The sequence below is a fragment of the Hyla sarda genome, chromosome 8, assembly GCF_029499605.1.
Source record: "Hyla sarda isolate aHylSar1 chromosome 8, aHylSar1.hap1, whole genome shotgun sequence".
NCBI classification, from domain to species: domain Eukaryota; kingdom Metazoa; phylum Chordata; class Amphibia; order Anura; family Hylidae; genus Hyla; species Hyla sarda.
In genome coordinates this window covers 83,792,739-83,813,543 of record NC_079196.1, presented here as the reverse complement: position 1 = coordinate 83,813,543, position 20,805 = coordinate 83,792,739, and the positions used below count along the sequence as shown (strand labels likewise).

General features: G+C 45.2%; 1 long non-coding RNA gene across 1 annotated transcript in view; it reads left to right on the top strand.

Annotated features, from left to right (window-relative positions):
- The first annotated feature begins 394 nt into the window (after window positions 1-394).
- The window catches only part of LOC130284653 (uncharacterized), a 174,982-nt gene continuing 154,571 nt past the window's right edge, over window positions 395-20,805 (top strand). The window contains exon 1 of the long non-coding RNA XR_008847110.1: window positions 395-908. This is a non-coding gene — a long non-coding RNA (uncharacterized LOC130284653). The remainder of the gene's footprint in view (window positions 909-20,805) is intronic.

Genomic DNA, 20,805 nt, shown 5'->3' with positions numbered 1-20,805 from the left:
AGTATGACATGCAGATTAGAGCCGTTGCTATTAGAATCACTGTCGCAGAGTGGCACAGAGCCTGGAGGTGGCATCAATATGAGGAGACCATATAGTGGCTGAATGACACAGCGTGGAGGTATCAGCAGCATGAGGTGACCATCTAGTGCCTGAATGACACAGCGTGGAGGTGGCAGCAGCATGAGACCATATAGTGGCTGAATGACACAGCATAGAGGTATCAGCAGCATGAGGAGACCATATTGTGCCTGTATGACACAGCGTGGAGGTGGCAACAGCCTGATGAGACCATAGGGCCTCACAATTGAAAAGATTTAAGATATTTTTTAATATTTAAATTGAATATTTCAAATAGATGAACCTAATAAGTTTTATTTAATGTGCCAGCAGCATGAGGAGACGACATGGCGGCACAGTGACACAGCCTGGAGATGGAAGCAGCATGAGGAGGCCATAATCTGTCAGAATGACACAGCCTGGAGATGGTGGCAGCATGAGGAGACCTGGAGGTGGTGGCAGCATGAGGAGACCATATAGTGACTCAATGACACAGCCTGGAATTGGCAAAAACATGAGGAGACCATATAGTGGCTGAATGACACAGGCTGGAGCTGGCATCAGCATGATGAGAACATATTGTGGCAGAAAGAGACAGATTGGAGCTGGCATAAACATAAGGAGAACATATGGTGGCAGAATGAGACAGTCTGGAGGTGGCATCAGCATGAGGAGAACATATAGTGGCAGAATGAGACAGACTGGAGCTGGCATAAGGAGAACATATGGTGGCAGAATGAGACAGCCTGGAGCTGGCATCAGCATGAGGAGAACATATGGTGGCAGAATTCTGAAAGTAACCCGGTGACAGAATGTGGCGGTGAGTGGCAATACCAGTACCCGTGACGAAGGTGGGTGAAAAAAAGAGAACTTTGGATCAGATGTGTGGCATCAGGTGGGTGGCAGGATCAGAATAGTAGCTGAGTAATAATGATATAAATTTTAATATACATTTTAATTATAATTATTGAGTGTGCGGCTGTGCAGGGCCCTTGCACAGACCGCACCCTTATTATAATATTAAAAAGTGATTACAAATAAAAACATAAAAATGAATATATGCAATTAATAACAAATGCTGATGTGAGATACGCAGTCCCAAATATTAGCAGCTTGAATAGATGAATGAATCAATGTTCAGTTCAATGAATTACAGTTCAATGAATGAAAAGATACAGTTCAATGAATTATGTCTGTGGAAGTATCATTGAAGTTCAAGGTGCTACACAGTATATAGAAATCCTCCACTGAGTTAGTTGAAACTTTGATAACAGTTATTTGTAGAAGGCTATTGTAGCAGATATTGTAGCAGATATATCCAAATGAAAGCTATTGTAGCAGATGTATCAAAGTGAAAGTGTATCAAAGTAAAAGTAAAAGTTTTTATGAAGGCATAATTTGTGGGGTATTTCTAATATGAAGACCCCTCATATCCACTTCAAAGCTGAACTGGTCCCTGAAAAATTCTGATTTTGAAAATGTTGTGAAATTTTTTTAAATTGCTGCTGAACTTTGAAGCCCTCTGATGTCTTCCAAAAGTAACAACATGTCAACTTTATGATGCAGATATAAAGTAGACATATTGTATATGTGAATCAATATATAATTTATTTGGTATGTCTATTTTCCTTACAAGCAGAGAGTTTCAAAGTTAGAAAAATGCTAACTTTTCTAAATTTTCATGAAATTTTGGAACTTTTCACCAAGAAAGGATGCAAGTAACAACGAAAATTTACCACTGTGTTAAAGTAGAATATGTTATGAAAAAACATTCTTGGAATCAGAATAATTGGTAAAGTCATCCCAGAGTTATTAACCTCTTAAGGACCCGGCCATTTTACACCTTAGGACCCGGCCATTTTTTGAACATCTGACCACTGTCACTTTAAACATTAATAACTCTGGAATGCTTTTAGTTATCATTCTGATTCCGAGATAGTTTTTTTCGTGACATATTCTACTTTAACATAGTTGTAAAATTTTGTGGTAACTTGCATCCTTTCATGGTGAAAAATCCCAAAATATGATGAAAAATTTGAACATTTTGCATTTTTCTAACTTTGAAGCTCTCTGCTTGTAAGGAAAATGGATATTCCAAATAAAAAAAATTTTATTCACATATACAATATGTCTACTTTATGTTTGCATCATAAAATTGATGAGTTTTTACTTTTGGAAGACACCAGAGGGCTTCAAAGTTCAGCAGCAATTTTCCAATTTTTCACAAAATTTTCAAACTCACTATTTTTCAGGGATTTGAAGTGGATTTGAAGGGTCTTCATCTTAGAAATACCCCATAAAAGACCCCATTATAAAAACTGCACCCCCAAAGTATTCAAAATGACATTCAGTCAGCATTTTAACCCTTTAGGTGTTTCACAGGAATAGCAGCAAAGTGAACGAGAAAATTCACAATCTTCTTTTTTTACACTTGCATGTTCTTGTAGACCCAATTTTTGAATTTTTACAAGGGATAAAAGGAGAAAATGTATTCTTATATTTGTAACCCAATTTCTCTCGAGTAAGCAGATACCTCATATGTCTATGTAAATTGTTCGGCGGGCGCAGTAGAGGGCTCAGAAGCGAAGGAGCGACAAGAGGATTTTGGAGAGTACGTTTTTCTGAAATGGTTTTTGGGGGGCATGTTGCATTTAGGAAGCCCCAATGGTGCCAGAACAGCAAAAGAAAAACACATGGCATACCATTTTGGAAACTAGACCCCTTAAAGGGGTACTCCGCCCCTGGCATCTTATCCCCTATCCAAAGGATAGGGGATAAGATGTCAGACCGCTGCGGTCCCGCTGCTGGGGACCCCGGGGATCGCTGCTGCGGCACCCCGCCATCATTACTGCACAGAGCGAGTTCGCTCTGTGCGTAATGACGGGCGATACAGGGGCCGGAGCAGCGTGACATCCGCCCCTCATGACATCACGGCCCGTCCCCTTAATGCAAGTCTATGGCAAGGGGCGTGACGACCGCCACGCCTCCTCCCATAGACTTGTATTGACGGGGGCGGGCCGTGACATCACGAGGGGCGGAGCCGTGACGTAACGATGCTCCGGCCCCTGTATTGCCCGTCATTATGTGGAGGGCGATCTCTCTCTGCGCAGTACTGATAGCGGGGTGCTGCAGCAGCGATCCTCGGGGTCCCCAGCAGCGGGACCCCGGCGATCTGACATTTTATCCCCTATCCTTTGGATAGGGGATAAGATGTCTAAGGGCGGAGTACCCCTTTAAGGAACGTAACAAGGAATTAAGTGAGCCTTAATACCCCACACGTGTTTCACAACTTTTGCATATGTAAAAAAAAAAAAATTTCCACTAAAATGTGTTTTCCCCTCAAATTTAACATTTTTGCTAGGGTTAATAGCAGAAATGGCCCCCCAAAATTTGTAACACCATCTCTTCTGAGTATGGCGGTACCCCATAAGTTGACCTGAAATGCACTACGGGCGAACTACAATGCTCAGAAGAGAAGGAGTAATATTTGGCTTTTTGAGAGCAAATTTTGCTCGGGGGGCATGTCACATTTAGGAAGCCCCTATGATGCCAGGACAGCAAAAAAAAAAAACCACATGGCATACCATTTTGGAAACTAGACCCCTTGAGGAACGTAACAAGGAATTAAGTGAGCCTTAAAAAAAAAAAAAATTTCACTAAAATGTGTGTTTCCCCCCAAATTTCAAATTTTTTCAAGAGTTAATAGCAGAAAAGACCCTCCAAAATTTGTAACCCCATCTCTTCTGAGTATGGAGCGTTTGCTCCACCATTAGATTGACCAGGCTGTCACTGAAAAAAAACTTTAAAAAGTCCAGATCGGTGAAGCCAGCATGGTCAATCCGGATTGCTGAGTCGCCAACATATTCAGGAATCCGTGGCTGATAACCCTCTGGGGGGCTCCAGACAGGGTCACCGGAAGGGGGCTTCGGTGCACTTGTCTGGGGGGCCGGACTCCTATTACGAGCGGCATTGCCACCCGTACTAGTGTCGGCCACTGGGTCACTCTCATGGGGGGTACGTGGCCTCGCCTGGCGGCGTTTCCACCACCGTACAGGGGACTCATCATCACTACTAGATGATGAGGAGGGCGAGGAAGAACACAAAAAAGTGGGGTCTTCCTGGTCCTCCCTTGGAGATTCGGAGTTGGAGGCTAAAAAAGCGTAAGCCTCCGCTGCCGAAAATGCCCGGCGGGCCATCGCCTTTTTTCTACGATGGCGGGGGGGAGGGTGTGTGTGCGGTGGTGGGGGGGGGAGGCAGGGAAGTATGTAGTCTGTTGTGCTTGGTGTAACTGTAACAGAAAAAAAAAGCTGCGGCCAAAAAAAAAAATGTGGTGGCACACGCAGCATCCTGAACCCCTAATAGGGCCCGGGGTCACACGGATCAGGTGACGGCGGACCCTTGGGGACCTATTAGGGGGTCAGGAGGGGTTTCTTTTTTTTTTTTTACTTTCACTTTTGTTTTACTGTTTTACCCTACCTTTCCCTGCAACAAGCTGACCCTGATCTAGGGGCTCTTCTTCTTTCTGAGGGGGCTCCGGCACTCCGAGGGGGGGATCCTGGTCCTCTTCACACAGCTCTGCATGCTGACTGAACTCAGCGAGCGCGCAGAGCTGCGTGAGGGGACCGTTAACCCCTCCTCTGCTGCACTGCTATTGGCCGACGATCGCCGGCCAATAGCAGTGTTGCCGGGGCGGTGACGGTATTGTCACCGCTCCCCAGCAACTTGAGGTGATTGGCAGTGTATCTTACACCGCTGATCCCCTTCCTTTTCCGGGTCATCGGGTCACAAGTGACCCGAATACCCTGAATCGCCGCAGATCGCGGACGTGAATTCGTCCGCGATCTGCGCCGATCTCCAACATGCGGGGGTCCCGGGACCCCCCTCTGCATTTGCACGGCATGCCTACTGAACGATATCAGTAGGCATGCTGTTCCGATCTTCGCCCGGCGAGCGGCGGAGACTGGAAAACGCCAGGGCGTATGGATACGCCCAGGGTCCTTAAGGCCCAGGGTGTGAGAGTGTATCTATACGCCCTGGGTCCTGAAGAGGTTAATGCATAAAGTGACAGTGGTCAGAATTGCAAAAAAAGAACTCAGTCCTTAAGTCGAAAAAGGGCTCAGTCCTTAAGGGGTTAAAAAGGTGGAAGGGAACAGCGCATTGTCCATTGTAGCAGGTGGGGGTAAAAACTTCCCCTTGTAAGGCCCTACTCTCACCCAATAATTCCCTACTTAGCAAGTGTTACTCGCCCTAAAAAGGGTGGCCCAACACAGGAAACTCTCCCTATTTCCACCTATGAAATGGCAATGTTTGAAGGTGGAAATAGGGAGAGGTTCCTGTGTTGGGCCACCCTTTTTAGGGCGAGTAACACTTGCCAAGAAGGGAATTAATAATGCGAGAGTAGGGCCTTACAGGGGAAGTTTTTACCCCCATCTTTTACAATGGACCATACGTTGTTCCCTTCTACCTTTTAGAGGTCTTTGCATCACATCAATACTTGGTGGCACATGGTGTTTTTTTGCACACCTTTTCTTAGATATAAAAAAAAATTGGGGTCAATATATTTTATCCTAAGAAAAGTTAAGTTTTAGCTAATGCATATCCTCAATACTTATTTGTGGTCTGATGAGGAGGAATTTCTGTAACAGGGGAGGAGCACCTTAAATATGTTTAGCACTATCCATATTGTGAAGTGTTAGTGTGGCAACATGGTCAATCTACTCTGATGCATCAGGCATTGGTGGGTGGAAATCCTGGCTAATCCATGCCTGATTCCTCTTGACAAAGGTGGGCAGACGAGTTCTCCTTTGGGTTACTATGGCCCCCGCCGCACTAAACGCTCGCTCTGATGGCACACTATTGGCCGTGCAGAACAGCTTTTCCAAGGAAATCTCTGCTAGTTGTGGCCACAAATCAAGTTTGGCTGCCCAGAATTTCAGCTGATCTTCAAAGTGTGTTGGCAGGGTCATGTCAAGGCATGCCACCACCTGCTGGATTGTGTTCTGCTCCAGGTCCAACTTCTGCTGATGAGTTACTTCACTATGCGGGTGAAGCTACTCATCAGGGACTGTAGACTCAGGCTGCTGCTGATGGAGCTGGTACTGCTCCTGCCACCTCACCCCTCCCCAGCAGCCATAGCAGTGGAAGGTGAGCGCAGAGGGCCCCCCGAGTCAGATCTGCGAGAGGATGGACGATGGCACCGATAGGCATTGGCCAACGGACTACGTAGGATGTCTCTGTAATAGGTCAGTTTGTCCTCCCTTTCAGTGGGTGTAAAAAGGCCCCCATTTTGTGCCGGTAGCGAGGGTCCAATAAGGTGGAGAGCCAGAAGTCATCCCGCTGCCGAATTGTGACAGTTCGGCAGTCACTACGCAAGCAAGTGAGCATGCATCGTGTCATTTGTGCAAGTGACTTGGAGGGACTCCCTGCCTCCATCTCCACTGCATACTGCCACACTGTCTGGGTCCTCTGTCTCGTCCTACTTATAACCCTCTAGCTCCTCTGAAACAACCCATTTCAGGAAACCTAAACTGTGCTCCACTGTCCCCCTCCCCCTCTTCCAGTTCAGCCCCCCACAGGGCTCATGTGGCCGTAAGATGTAGGCGGTACATCTCCCGACCAGCCATCGTTTCCAACACGTGTTGTAATAAATGAAGCCGTGGAATTACATTGTTCATCCTGTAATCTTGGCGACTGACTAATAATGTGGCTTTCTCAAAGGGCCTGAGCAAACGGCAGGTGTCACACATGAGCTGCCACTGTTTGAGAAGTTAAACAGGGGAGTCCCCCTATCCGCTTGGATCATCAAGAAATCGGTGATGGCTTTTCTATGTTCATATAGTCGGTCCAACATATGGAGGGTGGAATTCCAACGTGTGGAAACGTCGCAGTTCAGACTATGTTGGGGGATACCGTTCTGACGCTGCAGCTCACGGAGGGTGTGCTTTGTGGTGTACAAATGGCTGAAGTGCATGAAAAGTTTCCTTCCCATTGTTAGGATGTCTTGCAGATGGGGGGGGGGGGGCACTTCAGGAACGACATGACAACCAGATTGAACACGTGTGCCATGCAGGACGCATGTCTCAGCCTCCCTTGTTGCAGTGCAGACAAGATGTTCTTTCCATTGTCGGTCACCATGGTTCCCATTTCCAGTTTTCGTGGAGGAAGCCATGATTCGATTTCTTGATGAATTACTTTTAGCAATTCCTCCCCGTGTGACTCTGTTCGCCAAGGCAAACCATGTGAAGAACAGCGTGACACTGCCGTGTCCTGCACACATGGTATGCTGGAGAAGCACTGAGACTTGTCCATGCAGTGGAGGCTGAGGGCTCGTGGAGGATGAGGGGGCAGAGTCGCACACTGTCACAGGACCAACGGCCACATTTATCCGGTGGGCCATAAGGGACATGTTTTGTCCCTAATAATAGAAAAGGTGACCTTTCATCAGGCGCTCGGAGGTCCAAGGAAGTCTCACAACCAGGTCATGGAGGTGGATACGAATTCAAGCTTTATTAGTATACAACAATGCGTTTCGGGGTTAGCATACCCCTTCTTCAGATTGACAAATCTGTCAATCTGAAGAAGGGGTATGCTAACCCTGAAACGCGTTGTTGTATACTAATAAAGCTTGAATTCGTATCCACCTCCATGACCTGGTTGTGAGACTTCCTTGGACCTCCGAGCGCCTGATGAAAGGTTACCTTTTCTATTATTAAGCACATCAACAGGATCTCCTTTTGGATCCATCCTGAAGACCTATAGGCTTGCACGGATTCCTTCATGATTACCTCAAACTGAGGTTATATGCGTATATATTATACGCTCCAGGTGAGCGGCCATCTATTAGACCCCTTAGTTTGGGTTTTTTGAAATATATTTTTTAGGGTAATGCACTAGGCGCCTCTTTGGGCCCTTTCTCTTTTCTTCTGCTTACATGTTTTGTCCCTGACCGTAGTTACAGCTCCACACGTCGGCGCTGCTGTGCACTTTGGTACACACAGACAGACTCAAGGACTGGCCCACCTTCTGTTCCACAAAATTGTGCAGGGCTTGTACTGCCTTTTTTGCAAAGAAATAACGGCTTGGGACTCTCCACCTCGGCTCGGCACAAACCATCAGTTCTCTGAAAGGTGCAGATGAATTGCTGGCGGAATGACTGACTCGAAGTAGGAGGAGCAGGAACATTTGAAGTGACAGAAGGAGGGTATGACAGACAGCTCCCTTCGGCTGAGGTGGTGGAGCCTTGGCTGGCTGAAACGGAGCGGCATGCCACTGGGTGATGCAGCAGGCTGGACCACCGCATAGGAGCCACAGTTCTCCCAGGCCGCTTTATGGTGACTCTGAATTATGTTGCTGACTGCCAACCATGCTACCACCTTGCTGTCTCAGCTGCTGTCTCATGGGCAACCTGCAACCCTCTTCTCCTGATGATGATGAAGCCCCTTCTACACCCATCTCCCAAGTGCGATTGGCTTCATCATCATCGAGTTGTGTCTGCACGTCACTGATGTCCTCCTCAGGATCCTCAACAGTGTCTGCTTCAGGAGCCTGAACGCACACAACACCACCTCCCACACTACTCATCTCATCACTACTTGCTCACCTAGCATAAGAAGTGGCAGTTGTCTCTTCCACTTCTTGGCTGGGCAGTAGCTGCTGACTGTCTTCTAGTAGATTGTCCTCACTAAATAGTGGAGCTGAACCCACAGCATATAATACTTCTGTGGAGGAGGGAACAGCATAGGACAGAGGCAATGGGTGGACGGGAACTGCTCCCGGGCAATGCCAACTGAGGGTTGTGTCTGAGGAACCCACCAACTGTTGACTGGGAGTGTCAGATGTCACTTGTGATGAAGTGGATGACCGAGTTAACAAATCGATGACGGCAGATGGGTTGCTGGTCGTAACACGAACGCTAGCTGATACCGGGAGCTCAGGCCTCTTGTTGCGACTCCTGATGCCACCTGCCCCTAGTCTGCTGCGACCTCTTCCTGCTCCTGATGAATTTAGGCCTCTGCCACTCCTCTGTGCACGTCCTGGCACCTCTCTGCCTAACATAATTAGTGCGTATATGAGGGGAGGACAGTACGCTCCACTATGCTTAAAACAGTGTTTGTCTAGAACAGCAGCAGGTGTGTACTTTTGGCTGGCCTTTTACAGTAACTAGGCCCTTACGACTTTAACAGGAACAAAATGGTACACCACGTAGATGTACGTACGTGGTATGCACTTATGAGGGGAGTACAATATGCTCCACTACACTTAAAACAGTGTTTGTCTACAACACCAGCAGGTGTATACTTTTGGCTGGCCTTTCACAGTAACTAAGCCCTTAAGACTTTAACAGGAACAAAATCGTACAACACCTATGTACACACAGGTTACACTTAATAGAGGACAATATGCCCCGCTACGCAACCTGTATTAGGCACTAATAGCAGGTGATTATGGCTTTTGCTGCTCTTTTCACCTTTACTGGCTGCCTAGTATTAGCTTTTCAGTTGTTGTACACACCAGTGCTGCAGCACACAGTCACTGTGTAGTACATCCAAAATTGCACTTTCTCGTTCAATCTATCTCCCTTTCCTATCAGTGCTTCTAGGATGGATTTTGACTCGAGGTGAATCACTGCTGCAAAAATGCTTTTCTGTGCAACACACACTGCTCTCTCTCTCTCTCTCTCTGCTATAAAATGCTAATGTGACTGGCCGCAAGATGGCTGCCGATTATATAGGGCTGTGACATCAAAGGGGGGGGGGCTGGCTGCTGATAGGCTGTATGCTTCATGTGATTCAGGGTCATCCCGCCTACCCGTCTTCCCACCTTCCCAGAGTTCCTTGCCCCATGTCCTGATATGTGGAGCCACCATTTTAGATGCCCTGGAGCCTGGACCGCACTAAATAAAGTTTAATTAAGCGATTTGTGCAGTTGAATTGCGGCGATATTCGGATTCGTTGCAATGCAAATTTTTCCTGAAATTTGTAACAAATTCAGATTTGTCAGATTTGATTTGCCCATCCCTAATCACTATGTTCTGTTCCCTCATAACTTTTTTTTATTTTTCAACCTATGGAGCTATATGAGCTGCAGTTTTTACTGGTACCATAGTAAACTTTTTTATCACTTTGTATTCCATTTTTTACCTGGAATGTGATATGACTAAAAATCATAAATTTTGGTGCTTGGATTCTTTTTTTGCGTTTAAGCTGTTGACCATGTGGGATAGCAGTGTGATAATTTAATATTTTGGACAATTTCACATGCAGTGATATCTAATAAGTTTGGAAACTTGAAAAAGGGGAGTGATTTGAATTTTTTTTTTTGGGGGTGGGGGGGGTGGTGGAGTGTTTATATTTTTAGCACCGTTAGGACAATTAACTTAAATGTACATCCTGGAACTTAACACACCAAGACATACATTTACGTCCTAAGCGGCGGTCCGACTATGAAGTTAGCACAGAAGCTGCACTGGCTTCATAGACAGTGGATAGGGGATAAGTTAGTCAGATGTGAGCATAGCTTTGGTCAAGTTTCTCAGAAGGTAAATGTCTTTTGTGTTGACAAAGGGAGCCTGTCAGGACATTTATGCTGCCTGAACCACAGGAAGCATGATACCCTAAAGGCTCTGAAATTCTTTGATTATTCAGAGAAAATATAGTATAAAACTGAGCTGTGGCGTGTCAGCATTCTTCCCAGTTTTTCTCTACCTGGCTCCGAAAATAAATCTCCTGACAGACTTTAGCAAGGCATAATTTAAAGGGGTATTCCAGGAAAAAAACTTTTTTATATATATCATGGCTCCAGAAAGTTAAACAGATTTGTAAATTACTTCTATAAAAAAATCTTAATCCTTTCAGTACTTATGAGCTTCTGAAGTTAAGGTTACTCTTTTCTGTCTAAGTGCTCTCTGATGACACCTGTCTCAGGAAACGACCAGTTTAGAAGAGGTTTGCTATGGGGATTTGCTTCTAAACTGGGCGTTTCCTGAGACAGGTGTCATCAGAGAGGACTTAACAACCTTAACTTCAGAAGCTCATAAGTACTGAAAGGATTAAGGTTTTTTAATAGAAGTAATTTACAAACCTGTTTAACTTTCTGGAGCCAGTTGATATATATAAAAATGTTTTTACCTGGATAACCCTTTTAAAGTGTTTCCTCACTTACACTGTACGGTGAAGACCAACAATTTCATTGAAAGGTTGTCTTCTGTAGAGGTGTCTCTTCAAAGAAAAAGGCCACTGTGTGGACTGAAAATCTATCACATGACATCTGGTCTGGGTAAGGGGTGTTTTCTTCAAAAGGGTAAAGTTGGAAAAGATTCACTCCATTTTATTACTTAAAGGTGTATTTGATAATGTTTGTCAGTATGCTTCCATCTCCAAGTTTGATGAACTCGCTGCTGTTTTCATTATTTCATGTCCTGTAGAGCAGTGTTTCTCAAGCCTTGTCCTCAAGTACCCCCAAAAAGTAATGTTTTCTGGATTTCCTTTTTCTTTCACAGGTGATATAATTATGGTCAGTGAATTAGGCATCACCATAGTTATACCTGTGAAGGACAAAGGAAATCCTGAAAACATGACCTGTTGGGGGTTCTTGAGGACCGTGCTTGAGAAACACTGCTGTAGAGGTCCATAGGAGTTACCTACAGAGGCTCCTTTCTCAATGAAAAGGGAAGTCCCTCTAGAAGCAGCCATGGGCTGCCAAATTTCCACTATGTATGCAAATGGAGGAAGAGGTGGTAAGAGCTTCTGGCTCAGATAGAATATTTACAAACATATCAAGTGTACTATGTAGTTTTGAAATAAATAATAAGTGAAGGGACACTTCAAATAATTCGTCCAAAGTTGTTCTTTTCTGTTTTCCTGTGTACAGCCTGGTTACGTACCTTCTATTTATTCTCTTGCGGTAAGGTAAATGTCTGATTTAATGATTAATAAGTCCCAGGAAAGGTTCATAGACAAACATGCAGGCGATACAGACTGTATCAATGTTGTTTAAACCTTTCATTTACATCCAACAAAAATTCTTAGGTATTTCTTCTTATTTGGAAAAAAAATATGAGTTAGTGCTAAACCATGGATGACTTATTGTAATGTAGAGATGTTCATATGGAGTTTAGTGTATTTGACATACTATCATAACACACTGCACCACCCCAGAACTTGATATGCCGGCTTCTAAAGATTCACCTCAGTCAGTACAATCCTTTTAAGGTACTGTGGAGGAGATTTATCAAAACCTGTGTAGAGAAAGAGTTGTCCAGTTGCCTATAGCAACCAATCAGATAGCTTCTTTCATTTTTTAGAGGCCTTTTTCAAAAATGAAAGAAGTGATCTGATTGGTTGCTATGGACAACTGGTCAGCTTTTCCTCTGCACAGGTATTGATAAATCTCCCCGTGAGTCTAAACATTGTTGACACATACCGTATTACTTTATACTGCTTAACCCCTTAAGGACCCAGCCATTTTACACCTTAGGACCCGGCCATTTTTTGAACATCTGACCACTGTCACTTTAAACATTAATAACTCTGGAATGCTTTTACTTATCAATCTGATTCCGAGATTGTTTTTTCGTGACATATTCTACTTTAACATAGTGGTAAAATTTTGTGGTAACTTGCATCCTTTCTTGGTGAAAAATCCCAAAATTTGATGAAAAATTTGAAAATTTAGCATTTTTCTAACTTTGAAGCTCTCTGCTTGTAAGGAAAATGGATATTCCAAATATTTATTTTATTTTATTCACAAATACAATATGTCTACTTTATGTTTGCATCATAAAATTGACGTGTTTTTACTTTTGGAAGACACCAGAGGGCTTCAAAGTTCAGCAGCAATTTTCCAATTTTTCACAAAATTTTCAAACTCACTATTTTTCAGGGACCAGTTCAGGTTTGAAGTGGATTTGAAGGGTCTTCATATTAGAAATACCCCACAAATGACCCCATTATAAAAACCGCACCCCCCAAAGTATTCAAAATGACATTCAGTCAGAGTTTTAACCCTTTAGGTGTTTCACAGGAATAGCAGCAAAGTGAAGGAGAAAATTCACAATCTTCATTTTTTACACTTGCATTTTCTTGTAGACCCAATTTTTGAATTTTTACAAGGGGTAAAAGGAGAAAATGTATACTTTTATTTGTAGCCCAATTTCTCTCGAGTAAGCACATACCTCATATGTCTATGTAAAGTGTTCGGCGGGCGCAGTAGAGGGCTCAGAAGGGAAGGAGCGACAAGGGGATTTTGGAGAGTACGTTTTTCTGAAATGGTTTTTGGGGGGGCATGTTGCATTTAGGAAGCCCCTATGGTGCCAGAACAGCAAAAAAAAACACATGCCATACCATTTTGGAAACTAGACCCCATGAGGAACGTAACAAGGAATTAAGTGAGCCTTAATACCCCACAGGTGTTTCACGACTTTTGCATATGTAAAAAAATAAAAATAAATTTTCACTAAAATGTGTGTTTCCCCCCAAATTTCACATTTTTGCAAGGGTTAATAGCAGAAAATACCCCCCAAAATTTGTAACCCCATCTCTTCTGAGTATGGAGGTACCCCATAAGTTGGCATGAAGTGCATTACGGGCGAACTACAATGCTCAGAAGAGAAGGAGTCATATTTGGCTTTTTGAGAGCAAATTTTGCTCGGGGGCATGTCGCATTTAGGAAGCCCCTATGGTGCCAGGACAGCAAAATAACCCCCACATGGCATACCATTTTGGAAACTAGACCCCTTGAGGAATGTAACAAGGGGTACAGTGAGCATTTACCCCCCACTGGTGTCTGTCAGATCTTTGGAACAGTGGGCTGTACAAAATTTTTTATTTGCACAGCCCATTGTTCCAAAGATCTGTCAGACACCAGTGGGGTGTAAATTCTCACTGCACCCCTCATTACATTCCGTGAGGGGTGTAGTTTCCGAAATGGGGTCACATGTGTTTTTTTTTTCTTTTTTGCGTTTGTCAAAACCGCTGTAACAATCAGCCACCCCTGTGCAAATCACCTCAAATGTACATGGCGCACTCTCCCTTCTGAGCCTTGTTGTGCGCCCCCAGAGCACTTTGCGCCCACATATGGGGTATCTCCGTACTCGGGAGAAATTGCATTACAAATTTTGGGGGGCTTTTTTCCCCTTTACCTCTTGTCAAAATGAAAAGTATAGGGCAACACCAGCATGTTAGTGTAAAAAATATTTTTTTTTTACACCAACATGCTGGTGTAGACCCCAACTTCCCCTTTTCATAAGGGGTGAAAAGAGAAAAAGCCCCCCAAAATTTGTTAGGCAATTTCTCCCGAGTACGGCGATACCCCATATGTGACCCTAAACTGTTTCCTTGAAATACGACAGGGCTCCGAAGTGAGAGCGCCATGCGCATTTGAGGCCTGAATTAGGGATTTGCATAGGGGTGGACATAGGGGTATTCTACGCCAGTGATTCCCAAACAGGGTGCCTCCAGCTGTTGCAAAACTCCCAGCATGCTTGGACAGTCAACGGCTGTCCGGCAATACTGGGAGTTGTTGTTTTGCAACAGCTGGAGGCTCCATTTTGGAAACAGTGGCGTACCAGACGTTTTTCATTTTTATTGGGGAGGGGAGGGGGGCTGTGTAGGGGTATGTGTATATGTAGCGTTTTTTACTTTTTATTTTATTTTGTGTTAGTGTAGTGTAGTGTTTTTAGGAGACATTCACGCGGGCGGGGGATTAAAGCGAGTTTCCCGCTGCGAGTTTGAGCTGCCGCGCAAAATTTGCTGCATCGCAAACTTGCAGCCTGATACTCACTGTAAGCCCCTGCCCATGTGAATGTACCCTGTACATTCACAAGGGGGGGGACCTCCAGCTGTTGCAAAACTACAACTCCTAGCATGCACAGTCTATCAGTGCATGCTGGCAGTTATAGTTTTGCAACAGCTGGAGGCACAAGGGTTGGGAAACACTGAGTTAGGAAACAGACAATGTTTCCCAACCAGTGTGCCTCCAGTTGTTGCAAAACCACAACTCCCAGCATGCCCAGGCAGCCGAAGGGCATATTGGGAGTAGTGGTTACGTAACAGCTGGAGGAGAACAGTTTGGGGACCACTGTGTAGTGGTGTCCAAGCTGCAGCCCTCCAGATGTTGCAAAACTACAACTCCCAGTATGCCAAAACTGTCCAGGCATGCTGGGAGTTGTAGTTCTGCAACATCTGAAGGGCCAGATGTTACAGCACTACAACTCCCAGCATGCCTGGACAGTAAGGGCATGCTGAGGATGTGTAGTTTTGCAACATCTGGAAGGGCACAGTGGTCTCCAAACTGTGGACCTCCAGATGTTGCAAAACTGCAACTCCCAGCATGCCCAGACGCCAATGGTTGTCTGGGCATGCTGGGAGTTGTAGTTTACAGGGTCCCAATACAGCAATGCATGTCGCTTTACGGCGACGTGCATTGCTGTAAAGGGCCCGACCGCGGCTGAAGATCTACTCACCTGTCGCCGCCGCCGCCTTCTTCCTCGCCGGGATCCGGGTCTTCAGGGACGAGGTAAGTACCGGGGCCGGTCCCCAGCACTCCCCCGTCCCCCGCCGTGTCCTCCGGTCTTCCTCCCGTCCTCTCCGGACTTCCAGGGGCCGGGCAGGACGGGAGGAAGTAACCGCCCCCCCTCCTGCGATTGGTCGGTTAACTAACCAACAGATCGCAGGGTATAGGATGAGGTGGCAGGCTTGCCACCTCGCTCCGATACTCCAGCATGGTCCTGGCTGTCTGTGACAGCCGGGATCATGCGAAATTACCGGGCGGTCGGGTCCCAGAGACCCGATCAGCCCGGTATCGCCGCAGATCGCAAGGGCGATTTCCCTTGCGATTTGCGGCGATCGCCGACATGGGGGGCCTACATGGCCCCCCTCGGCGTTTGCCCTGGATGCCTGCTGAAGCATTTCAGCAGGCATCCGCTTCCGATCTCTGCCCGGGGCGCGGCAGAGACCGGAGAAAACACCAGGACGTACTAGTACGTCCTGGGTCCTTAATTTTTGCATTGATAGGACTTATTGATAATTTTTTCATGATACAAAAAGTGACCAAAAGTGCACTATTTTGGACTTTGGAATTTTTTGCGCGTACGCCATTGACCGTGCAGTTTAATTAACAATATATTTTTATAATTCCGCACGCGGCGATACCACATGTATATTTTTATTAACATTTTTTTTTTATGGGAAAAGGGGGGTAATTCAAACTTTTATTAGGGGAGGGGTTAAATGATCTTTATTCACTTTTTTTTCACTTTTTTTGCAGTGTTATAGCTCCCATAGGGACCTATTACACTGCACACACTGATCTTTTACAGTGATCATTGGTTTCTCATAAGAAACCAGTGATCAACGATTCTGCCGCATGACTGCTCATGCCTGGATCTCAGGCACTGAGCAGTCATTCAGCGATCGGACAGCGAGGAGGCAGGTAGGGATCCTCCAGCTGTCATGTAAGCTGTTCGGGGTGCCGCGATTTCGCCGCGGCTATCCCGAACAGCTCCCTGAGCTAACCGGCATGGTTTCTCTTTCATTTTAGACATGGCGTTCAACTTTGAATGCCGCGTCTAAAGGGTTAATAGTGCACAGCACCGCAATCAATGCAGCGCGCTATTAGCCACGGGTCCTGGCCATTGCCCGACCAGCGTTATAGCATTTTTTTTAAAATCTTTAAATCTTTTTAAATCTTTTTTTTAAATCTACTGGTCAGAAAGTTAAACAGATTTGTAAATTACTTCTATTTAAAAATAAAAAAAAAAGGAAAATGTAATCCTTCCAGTACTTATCAGCTTCTGTTTGCTCCACAGGAAGTTCTTTTCTTTTAAAATTTATTTTCTATCTGACCACAGTGCTCTCTATTGACACATCTGTCAGGAACTGTCCAGAGCAGGAGCAAATCCCCATAGCAAACCTATCGTGCTCTGTCCTGACATGGACAGAGGTGTCAGCAGAGAGCACTAGACATAAAAGAAACTTAAAAAGAGAAGAACTTCCTCTGTAGTATACAGCATCTGATAAGTACTGGAAGGATTAAGATTTTTAATAGAAGTAATTTACAAATCTGGTGCATCATAGAAAATGACCCTGACTTAAAAGAAGTAGCGGCAAGACATCCCCTGTTTAGTTATTGGAAAAACAAAAGCCTGGCTAGTCTTTTGGGTACTAACCAATATAAGGAAGAAAAGAAAAGTTCCTGGTTGGAAAGTGCTGTCCCACAGGGAAATTTCAAATGTTAACAATGTTCCCATTGTGTCTTCAATCTTGAAACAAAATTCCTAAGGCTTGGAGGAATAGAACATAGAGTTAGAAATTTCATTATCTGTAAGATCAAGTATGTGGTTTACGCAAACCTATGCCCGTGTGGACGATTTTACATAGGTAGGACTATTCGCAGTGTTTACCATAGAATTCGTGAGCATTTTAAGTCTGTCCGCACGGGCATAGGATCACCGCGTTTAGTTGAACATGTGAAGAGTATTCATGGGGGGGATCCCAATGTTTTAAGATTCACAGGTCTGGAAGTGGTGAATTGCCCCTACAATGGGGGTGACAGAAATAAGTTACTACTCCAGCAGGAAGCGAAGTGGATTTTACGCACAAATGGAATGGGCCCCCCAGGTCTAAATGATAAAACTCCAATGTCAGTCTTTCTCTAGTGTTCATACAGGCGCAGCCTCCTATTTATGTTAGATAAACATTCCTTTTTTTTATTCATTATATCCTCCCCTTTTTAATCCTTCACTTGGTTTGTAATGCACTTTTGCCCTCAGACATGCTAGGGTTAAGTTGTTGCGTGCTGTCTTCCGGTTTTCTTTCCCTGATATGCACGGCGCCTGGACAGAGTGGCGTCCCTGGTTGCCAAGCGCCCCAGTCACGTGTTCGGTTCCTCAGTGACGCCGATGCTGCCTCTCTACACGGGGAGTGAGAGAGCGGCATGCGCATTTGAGGACTAAATTAGGGATTGCATAGGGGGGGGGACATAGGGCTATTCTATGCAAGTGATTCCCAAACAGGGTGCCTCCAGCTGTTGTTAAACTCCCAGCATGCCTGGACAGTCAGTGGCTGTCCGAAAATGCTGGGAGTTGTTGTTTTGCAACAGCTCGAGGCTCAGTTTTGGAAACACTGCCGTACAATACGTTTTTCATTTTTATTGGGGGGACAGTGTGAGGGGGTGTATATGTAGTGTTTTACTCTTTATTATGTGTTAGTGTATTGTAGTGTTTTTAGGGTACATTCACACAGGCGGAGGTTTACAGTGAGTTTCCCGCTAGGAGTTTGCGTTGCAGCGAAAAATTTGCCGCAGCTCAAGCTTCGAGCAGGAAACTTACTGTAAACTCGCCTGTGTGAATGTACCCTGTAAATTCACATGGGGGGGGGCAAACCTCCATCTGTTTCAAAACTACAACTCACAGCATGTACTGACAGACCTTGCATGCTGGGAGTTGTACTTTTGCAACAGCTGGAGGCACACTGGTTGGAAAACCTTCAGTAAGGTTCTGTTACCCTACTCCAACCAGTATTTTCCAACCAGTGTGCCTCCAACTGTTGCAAAACTACAACTCCCAGCATGTACTGATCGCCGAAAGGCATGCTGGGAGAAGTAGTTATGCAACAGCTGGAGGTACGCAACTACAACTCCCAGCATGCCGAGACAGCCATTTGCTGTTTGGGTATGCTGGGATTTGCAGTTTTGCAACATCTGGAGGGCTACAGTTTAGAGACCACTGCACAGTCTCAAACTGTAGCCCTCCAGATGTTGCTAGGCAACTCACCGGCTTCCGTAGAATCCAGGGAGCCACATCCCCATGCTCTGCTGCCGCCGATTGTCGCCTCCACCGCCGCTGGATGGGTAAGTGGATCTTCGGCGCCGGTCCCCTTCGGGAAAAACGTAAGTTAACTCCCCGATCTGCTATTGGTCGTCGCTTCTAGACGACCAATAGCAGGGATAGGATGGGTGGCACCCCTGCCACCTCACTCCTATCCCTTCAGGGGGATCATGGGTGTCTTGGACAACCCCGATCCCCCTTATTTACCGGGTCACCATAGACCCATATGACCCGGAAATGCGCAAATCGCCAGTGTGAATTCTGATGAGCCCCCTGGGCATTTGCGGTGGGCAGCCTGCTGATCGATATCAGCAGTCACCCCGGTCCGGTCCCCGCCCGGCACACGGCGGGAACTGGAATTCCCACTGACGCACCGGTACGTCATGGGTCCTTAAGGGATTAAAGACTTTGGCCCTGATTTATCAAAAAACGGGAGGGATTTTCTACATAGCAACCAATTACAGCTCAGCTTTATAATCTTAACGAGCTCTGGTAAAGTGAAAGCTATACTGTGATTGGTTGCTATGGGAATAATCTCTCCATATTTTCACTCATATATTTTGATAAATCAGGACTTTTGTCTTGTATTGACTTGCACAGAGGAAACATCTTCAGTACTGTAAGTTAACATTGTTTGTTTAAGTTTACAAATATGCCAGGTCCAACATATTGTTTGCATTGTTGCCTTGCAGCGCTTGGGTCCTGGGTTCAAATCCAATAATTGACAGCTTTGCTGTAAAGTAAAAAAAAATACTTCCTGTTATGTCACAAAGCTATGGATGGAGATCAGTATATTCAGCTATCAGCACCATAAAACATAATTTTCCCACATACAGTAGCATGCTACTTTAATACTATATTTTCACTGGATTAGAGTTAGTAAAAAGATCTCTGCTGCAATACAACATTAAATGTTTGTCCCGCAAAATAAATAACCTGTGCTGTGTATGGTGTCAAAATGTATAATAAAGCAACTCACTAATATAATGTTATATGCTATAGTGCACAGATTTTCTATTATTAGCTGTGCTCACTTACTTGTAGCTATGCTGTCCTGTCATACTCTCTGAAAGCAGTCTGCTCCCGTATCCCCTACTGTCTGCTGAGGACCAGGCCACTGATGTGGAGCAGGGGAGCTGATATTACTGCTCATTATATTTTAAAATTGTGGTACCATGGGTGGTGTAGGGAAATACCTTATGACTTTGAGACGCCAGGGCACTGTTATCCTATACGCGGTCCGAGATTGGAGACAGCTTCTCCTGATCCAGACACGGGGAGTAAAGGAACACACCAACGTCAGGTTATGGCTATCTGTCTTTACTGAGCAGGGTGCAGATGGTATTACACGGACAGTTCTGTCAAGGTCTTGTAGCTTTCTCCACCAGGGCATTATATTTCTACCTTGTGGTTGATCCTTGCAGAATGACCAGATAAAGTAGATTTGATCTGGGCCTTCCCTTGGAGCTCTCCACACACAACACACATTTACCACACTGGTGCTCAAACATGATCAGTGACTAGCACTGCACTAGGGCAACACCTCCCGCCAATACACTATATGGACTAGAATTTAGGGGTTTCCATTGGCAGGCAGGGTCACATAGGGTTTATACTGCTCTCTGCTTAAAGGTACATTAACACATTAAAATAACATATAGGAACAACATAACAAAATAAATATAAAAAATATATTAACTCTTGATAAAGTGCTGAGACATAATTAATACAGCAAGACATCTCTCAGTAGGCCCAACACCGGAGCTGCAGGTCTTCACGAGGCAGTCCAAAGCCACAGGACAGCCTTTCGTGCTGGGACACCACAAAATATCAAACCTTAACTTACATTGCCGCCTCAGCCAGTGATACACTGAGCAGCAGCGTGATGTAACGGACTCTGGCACTAGGAAAAAGGGGAGACCCAG